The sequence below is a fragment of the Henckelia pumila genome, chromosome 2 (genome assembly GCF_033568475.1).
Source record: "Henckelia pumila isolate YLH828 chromosome 2, ASM3356847v2, whole genome shotgun sequence".
NCBI classification, from domain to species: Eukaryota; Viridiplantae; Streptophyta; class Magnoliopsida; order Lamiales; family Gesneriaceae; genus Henckelia; species Henckelia pumila.
In genome coordinates this window covers 195,999,488-196,007,824 of record NC_133121.1, presented here as the reverse complement: position 1 = coordinate 196,007,824, position 8,337 = coordinate 195,999,488, and the positions used below count along the sequence as shown (strand labels likewise).

The 8,337-nt window shown below is 33.2% G+C and overlaps 1 non-coding gene across 1 annotated transcript; it reads left to right on the top strand.

Annotated features, from left to right (window-relative positions):
* The first annotated feature begins 5,288 nt into the window (after positions 1-5,288).
* LOC140885864 (small nucleolar RNA R71) lies at positions 5,289-5,399 on the top strand. Its single transcript, XR_012151277.1, has one exon. It is a non-coding gene; the product is annotated as a small nucleolar RNA R71 (small nucleolar RNA).
* Positions 5,400-8,337: the final 2,938 nt, after the last annotated feature.

Genomic DNA, 8,337 nt, shown 5'->3' with positions numbered 1-8,337 from the left:
AGTTTAGAAATTATATATATATATATATATATATATGCATGTGATTTTCGAAAATTTAAGTGATTCCAAGCTTGTATTTTTCGAAAATTACATAAAATAAAAGGAAGGAATTTTCGAAATTTCTTCTTCCCTTTTTGAGAGAATTCAGTCTGTGATTTTTATGAAAAATTACATTCTGAATTGACAGATCAAATCTGTTTAATCTCTTCGATAAACATCTGATTGATTTCTAGTGCAATCAATCAGAGGGTTTTAGTTTTCTGTTCGTGGACCTAATTCCGGAGATTGATCGAGCAAGTCATCAGTTCCTGGGATTTACAACAAGAGCAGATTTAATCTGTTGGAGTCCATAATCAATCCATAGCTTGAAGAGGTAAAATATTAACTGTTATTATTATTTTACTTGCATAATTTAATCGTTAGGATTTGATACCCACGATATGGAATCGTTCCATATAAAAATTTTTAAACTTCCGCTGCACCAGGTATCAGATCTATGATCTGAAAACGTGTTCTAACAGTGGTATCAGAGCCAGGTTGCTCTCAGATCAAACGATTAAAATTAATCGATTGTACAAAATTTTTAGCCTCGGTTTTTGAAACAAAACAAAATTTTAAATTAAAATTTTTGAAGGGCAACACGGGCAGCGATTGTCGCTGCCCGGGGCAGCGACGAGTTGCCCAGCTCCATGTGGGCAGCCCTGTCCCACGTGGAGGCGGGGTTGCACGTGAACTGCAACCAGACAACAAAAAAGTATTCCTTATATGGTAGGATAACATCCCCAAGCTGCAAAATTCGGGAAATACCATAAAATTAGAGGCAATGCTACTGTATATAAGCCACTTTGAAGGTTAAAATCTTGATATTCTAAAATATTGAGGGGCCAAAGGTCTCTCACACCCGGCAATGCTACTGTATATAAGTCACTCTAAAGGTAAAAATCTTGATATGCTAAAATCTTCAGGGGCCAAAGGTCTCTCACACCCTCAGTTCTTTTTTCTCAACTAAAATATTTAACCCAAGGTTTGCAGACAACTATCACTCAACTAGCATGAATAATAAAACACATCAAAAGTCTTGGGAGTTACCTCTCGGGCCTAGCAGAGGTTTCCTCCCTTCTTTTATAGCCTTCCTTATATCTGCCGATTTCCATGCTGCATACTTATGTTTCTGCTCAAGCTGTAGGAGAGGGGAAACAGAGAGAACAAGGGAAGAAAATTGAAAAACATACAGTAGAAAAAATCTGCACGATAAAGTGTCTGAAACACAATGCTTGTCAATAACTTATAATGTAGATTAAGGAATGCAGTGGGAAACTTACATATCGGACAATGGCGATGAATCCAATTCATTCCTTTTGCCTCTAATTTTTAGTGATGTATAGCTTTGGCTACTCTCCTATTTCACGTCGATTCCACGTTGGTTTTCGAACTCGAGTCACCAATTGTTGATTTATAACATCTTCAAAGCACACATTCAGAGCTTAGCCATATAACAACATAAATCATAATCGCTCAAACTTCCTAGAAACTTGCTTTCCTGGTTTCATTACTGTTGAGAAAAGCAGCTACGAGGAAGATCGATAGACTATGTTTAACGAGAGCAAGAGCAACAAGGCAGCAACAATAAGCAAAAATATTCTAAAAATTGTTGAAAAATGGAAAAGGACCAGAATCCTTGTAAGCCAGATGACTATTCCGGAGTGACAAGTGCACTAGTTTCCCATCATTAGTAGTAATAGTTGTAAAAAAAGAACAAGAGATTTGATAGTACCTTTAGTTTATCAACCTACACTGTGAAAACGAGAACGTTAGAGATAAAATTTGCGAGAAGCAAAAAATTTTATCGATACTTGAAAACCAACACAAAAAGCTTGAGGGGAGGAAGGAAACTACTGGACATGAGAATCTGCAAAGATGTTATTAAACTAGCAACAGATGTAAGTGCGGCCTTCCAACAGCTGAAGTAAAAAAAACCAACCAGGAAATATGGAGGAAACTCTAATACAAGGATAAAATGAAATACCGAAGGTGTTTCACCTGAGAAAGACTATAAAAATGCTATACAGAAAGCATACCTGGTCAGGCTGAGAAACATAAGAAATGGCAACGAGCATATGTATTTAGAATGATGTCTAGCATATTTAATCATGGGAATGTCATTAATTAATTCTCTTCTTAGCCATGATCACCAAATCCATATCACTCCTATGAGAAATTCTGCATCAGTATGGAAAGTGAAACTCCATTTCAAATGTACAATAGCTATTATGTTTTGAACTATTTCAAGAACCATATATCTCATTCTAAAAGGAAAAAAAAAAAACAAAAAACTTGTTTCGCATAATCATTGGCTAAAATCGAGGTATTATAGGAAAAGGAAAGTAATCTAGGCAATGGAACAAAACAAAGATAAAGGAGAGGTGAGGCCGGCCAACTTACAAAACATTATCAATTCCACAAAGAATGGATGTAGCCAGCTAGAATCGGAAATGATTCCAATTCCACACTCTGTACTCAGTCTATGTTCCATCTTCATTCTGAGCAAATAAACCAACAAAAAATACAAACATAAGTAAATATGAAAAAAAATTCAACCTTGAGCTGAGCCAATGATCACCACCAACAAAACATTTTAGAATAATTTGGAATCATAATTCATACATGTCTAGATCCCGGGATTCGTAATCACAATGTGTATAGAAGTCGTTCAGTGAAGTTGGATATCAGTAGAGGTACCTTTTCGCCTAGTTTAAAAGTTGGAAGACCCTTGTAAGGTCACGTACTTCATTGAAAAGCATCACCAATACCACACTGAATAGAAAACAATCATTAATGAGATTATATGGGTGAAAAACATAGTTCCTTATGCAAACAAGATCCACAGCCAATGCAGAAAGTGACAATGAAACTCGCAAGCACCAAACCAACATAAGAATTCATCATATTTTGAACTTGCTTTTCAAAGCCAAACATTAATTAAAAATGTTTGCATATTGCAGTCACTGTTAAAAGTGATATAGTGATCAGGTTGAAGAAAAATAAAACAACTAGCATATTAAAAAAATTCAGTAGTACCCTATCATTTTCAGCACGTCTGGCATTTATAAACCTAGATACCAAACATCATTTTAGAGTTGAATTGAACTCACATTTCCACAAGAAGATTGAGGATTATTCAGCTGGTCCATGGTAAGTCCAAGCTTCAGCACTTTTTCCTCTTCCTCAGCCCTTCCACAAGTGCAGTTTTACAGGCTTTCCTTCTACTTCCAACTTCACAATCACCTAGTAGGTGGCAATATTTTCAAAATTTTCACCTACCGATCATACACAAGACTATAAATAAACAATTGAACCGCAAACATAAGAACTAACCAAGTGGCAGCTGAGGTTTTTTTAGATCTTCTGTGAGGAGGCTATCCTCATCAATTAAATCCATATCATCGTAAAAATGGACTTTGGGTAGAACTAGGATGGATTTCTTAATGGAAAATGATAAACCAATATTCCATGAGGGCTTCTTACCCACCATCTGGCGGCAGCAGACAATCAGATCAATTTAGAAATCCCTAAAATTCAAACATCTAATGGCTCACAGCATATAAATAACAAGGGAATAAGACATAGAAATGACCAGATCAATAGAATGCAATGGCCATCAGTGAGGGGAAAAAACTCAGATCAAGAAACAAAAATACAGATCTATAAACAACATCTTTTGAGTGACAAAAACTCTTGGTAAAAAAAGAAAACATATCCACGTACGTGTATACCCAAGAAACAAAGAAAAAAATACGAAACATAATATACCATAATCACGGTTATAAAAACACCACAAAGGCAGAAGCCTCGTCCGTTGGTCAGTTTTCTTCAAGAAAATACACAAGAAATTTCCCAAGCACTTGATTTTCCAAAACCAAAAAAACAAATAGTAGATCCAAGTGCAATGAACACACACAGAAATTTAGAAAACAGAAGCAGAAGGGCAAAATAGAGAAAAACAAAGAAAACTAAAGATTTGGAAAGCAGAACGCATCTCACTTTTAACGACCTGTTATTGCTTGAAAAGGAGGCAAGGCAACCGTTTCTGCAAAATAAAAGAGCCCAGAAGTACGAAATAAACAAGAACTAAGGAATTTAATGCAAAAACTAAAATCAAAAATTCTCCAGCAGAAATTAGCCTCGGAATCGTGATGCTTCGCGGGACATAAAAAAGTCTGAGACATGAGATTCGAGGAATTGAGCGGAAATCCAAGCATTCCAGGTCGGAGGAGGAAATAACACAGGCATTCGGCGGAGCTGGAGGAAAAAGCAGTGGAAATGTCGTCGCAGCACTGAGGGGGATGAGATTCGGTGAGGTTGTTGGGGGAGACGAGGATGTAGGGGAGGCATGTCGTAAAGGTTACGAGAAAAAGGGAGACGATTTCATGAAGAAGCGGCAATGGAGACGGCGGAGGCAGAGGAGGACGATTTTGGGGGAATGAGATGTTACGAGAAAATGGTCTAGGGTTGTGGTAGGAGAATATTAATATATTTTTAATAAATTATACAAAGCACAAAGCTTTTTAATAAAAGCGTTGTTGTATATTGTAAAAAAAAAGAGGTTATAGACAACGCTTTTTAAAAAGTGTTGTCGTATATAATAAAAAAACGCTCAAAGACAATACTTTTTAAAAAGCGTTGTCGTATATAATAAAAAAACGCTCATAGACAACGCTTTTTTGCAAAAGCGTTGTCTTTTATTTATTAAAAAAAGAAATAGACAACACTTTTAGTTAAAAGCGTTGTCTATTAAAAAATAACAACGCTTTTTACAGCGTTGTCTTTTACGTGTTGTCTTTCACCTTTTTTCTTGTAGTGTGTTAACATAATTGGCTTGTTCATGGAGACATTCTTTAAATGAAGGCAAAGTAGGATAATTTTTTGTAAGATGATCTTGTGTATCACATATATGACAAACAATTTCTTGAACACTTTTTAATTGATCACTCTTTTTCATTTCTAATGACTCAATTTTTCTTGCTAAAGATGCAAGTTTGGCTTGAATATCTACATCATCTTTAAGATGATAAATACCAACCCCATTTGTTGAATTACTGGTTTTACTTGGTGGTTCAATTGAGCCTATATTATCCCAATTTTGAGCATTTTCTGCTAATGAATCCAAATATTCCATAGCTTCATTTGAGTTTTTATCTTCAAAAGTTCCATTACACATGAATTCTATCATTTGCCTATCTTTAGGTATTAAACCTTCATAAAAATGAGAAACTTTCCTTCATATTTCTAAACCATGATGTGGGCATGTATTAAGTAACTCTTTATATCTATCCCAACATTGATAAAATGGTTCCCCTTGTTTTTGAGAAAAAGTTGTAATTTGTCTTTTAAAAGAGTTTGTTCTATGTGAAGGGAAAAACTTTTTTAGAAATTGTTGTTGCATTTCTTCCCATGATCTTATTGAACTTGATCTCAAATTTTGCAACCATGTTTTAGCTTTATCTTTTAAAGAAAAAGGAAAAAGCTTTAATCGAACAATATCCATTCTACAATTTTGATCATTATAAGTGTTGCAAACCTACTCAAATTCTCTTAAATGCAAATATGGATTTTCAGAATCTAGGCCATGAAAATTTGGTAAAAGTTGAATGATTTGTGGCTTAAAATTGAAATTAGACGCATCAGGAGGAAAAACTAAACAAGATGGTGTACTAGTTCTTATTGGATTCATATGGTGCCTAAGTGTTCTTGGTTGTTCATGTTCTTGATTATTATTATTATTATTATCATCTTGATTATTTGAATTATCCTCCATGTTTAAAATATTTTCAGATACTCAAAAGAGTCTACCACTTTGTTTACGACTCCAAACAATCATACAATTAAAAACAACATACTATTTACATAAATAACATAAATAACAAAAATTAAACTTAATTTATACCTCCCCGGAATGGCGCCAAAAACTTGCCACAACTTAAATTGTAATTCACCCAAGTGTAGGTTGTCTACAAGTAATATACTCGAGAGTACGAGATCGATCCACGGAGAGGATGCTGTAAGTTAATTTTAGCAATGATATATTATAGATGGAAATATTATTATAAAACTTCAAATACACAAATTATAAAATTGTCAAGGCTTCAAAGGTTCATTGTTGGTTTATTTAAGATTGCTTAACAAAAATAAATAAAAGAAACTAAAATAAGAATAAACATAAAAGAACAATTAAATATTTAAACAAATATATCATATAATATAGTTCCCACTATATTAATATCAGATTAACCGATAATTAATATATGGTACCCATAATATATATATAAGTGCATAAATATAAATTGACATAAAATTAAATGTTAGATCAAATCATCATATTTCATTTAGAACAACCGGCAGAGCCACGCTATCGTCTAAATAAAATATATGACTTTTGTTTTATGTTAGTTGCGAGAAAGTAAATGTTAGTTGTGAGAAAGTAAATGTTAGTTGCGGAGAGTAAATGTTAGTTGCGGAAAAGTAAATGTTAGTTGCGGAAGTTAAATGTTAGTTCAAATCACAATATATTATTTAGAACAACCTTCCGAACCACGCTATTGTCTAAATAATATATATGACTTTATTATAAATTGATACATATATTTATAGTATATAATTATTGTAGTATTTATTGTATCATATTAGACAACAAATCAAGGTAACCAAATTCAAGGTACCAAGTATTTGATGTAAATAGATAACAATAAATCATCCAAATTATACCTACAAATAAAGATCAATTAGTAAAAATAAAAATAGAAAAGGAAAGAATATACAAAATATAAACAATCTTACTTGACCAACAATGAAACCTTTTCACCTTGACATAAAAGGATTTATCTTGCCATGAACATAAGACTCAAGAGTAAGGATAAAAGAAATTTCATACTTAAACTTGGAGAAATATGCACACTCAAACTCTTATTCTTACACACACAATATTTATTTTACAAGTGAGCAATTTTTCTACACTTTTGCACACTACAAAGCTCATACAACACATCTATTTATAGGTCAAATGAGATCAAGAGTTCAAGGCTCATTAAATGTGGAATAGTAAAGTTGGTGGGTGTTTGTCTCCTTGAATGTCAATACCATGACCCAACTTTAATTGGCATGTTTGATGCCTTAGACCAACGATTCAGCCTTTCCATTCAACATAGAACACGTAGGATATTTTGTGTAGATGTGTTTGGACATATAATTCCCTCTTTTGGGTAAAAGATGAAATAGTTATGATATTTTTACAAAAGGAGATCATAGTAAAAGTAAATCTGTCTCTATTTTGATGTTTGATTATTTTGATCATCTTAATGAGGTTTTTGGAATTTCTTGTCTTCTACAAAGTTGAAGATGCCTCTTTTGTGATTCTACAAGATTTGAGATTACTCCAATATGACCTTTGTAGCTTGAGTAATTTTATTTTTACCAAACCAGCGCAAAACATAAAATACAACATTTTTAGTAAAATATTTAAATATAAACACATAACACTAAAATAATACAACTTCATAATTTTAATGAAACTTTAATTTTAAAACATAATTTTTAACATATAAATAATTGCAAATTTAAAGTTTTATCAAATTACCCCACTAAGCCTTGTTGATACAGAGAAAAAAACTATAAGCAACGCATTGTTCAATGCACACACGTCTTTGATATAAAAAAAACAGAGCTATAAGTAACGAAATTTTAATGTCCACATGTATGATGAATTAAAAAATTAAAGAAATCAAAGAAAAGAAATTTATCCAAATATTTTTTATCAATAATATGCACATTTACAGAGGGAAATGTCGGTTTATGTTGTCTCCTTGCTTTTTTCGGCTGAAATCGGAGGGAAACCGTCAGCCGCGGGTGGAAATGTAAAGAAGGGAAGATTTGATTTGGAGAGCTAGGGCTTGATTACGCTTGAGAATGAGGATTGAGTTCTAATTGGGGTTTTTCAAGAGTCACGTGCTCATCACATGTGAATTCCTTATGATATTCACAACGTACATAACAGGAGGGATATAATTTGAAACAAAACTTACAAATGAGGGACATAAATGGGAATGAAAACATTTGAGGGTAGATGGTAAAACCGGGAAAGAAGAGGGATATAATAATGTATTTGCCCGATTTTCTATGGTGATATTTGCTCGATCAAGTTTTTGGCGCCGTTGCCTGGGACTTTAATCACGTATAATTTCTCTTATACATTTTTTTAGACCTAATTGATTACTATTGTTACAATTAAAGTTATTAATTGCAGGAACACTGTCTCGTGAATGCCATGATCTTCCAACTCGAATC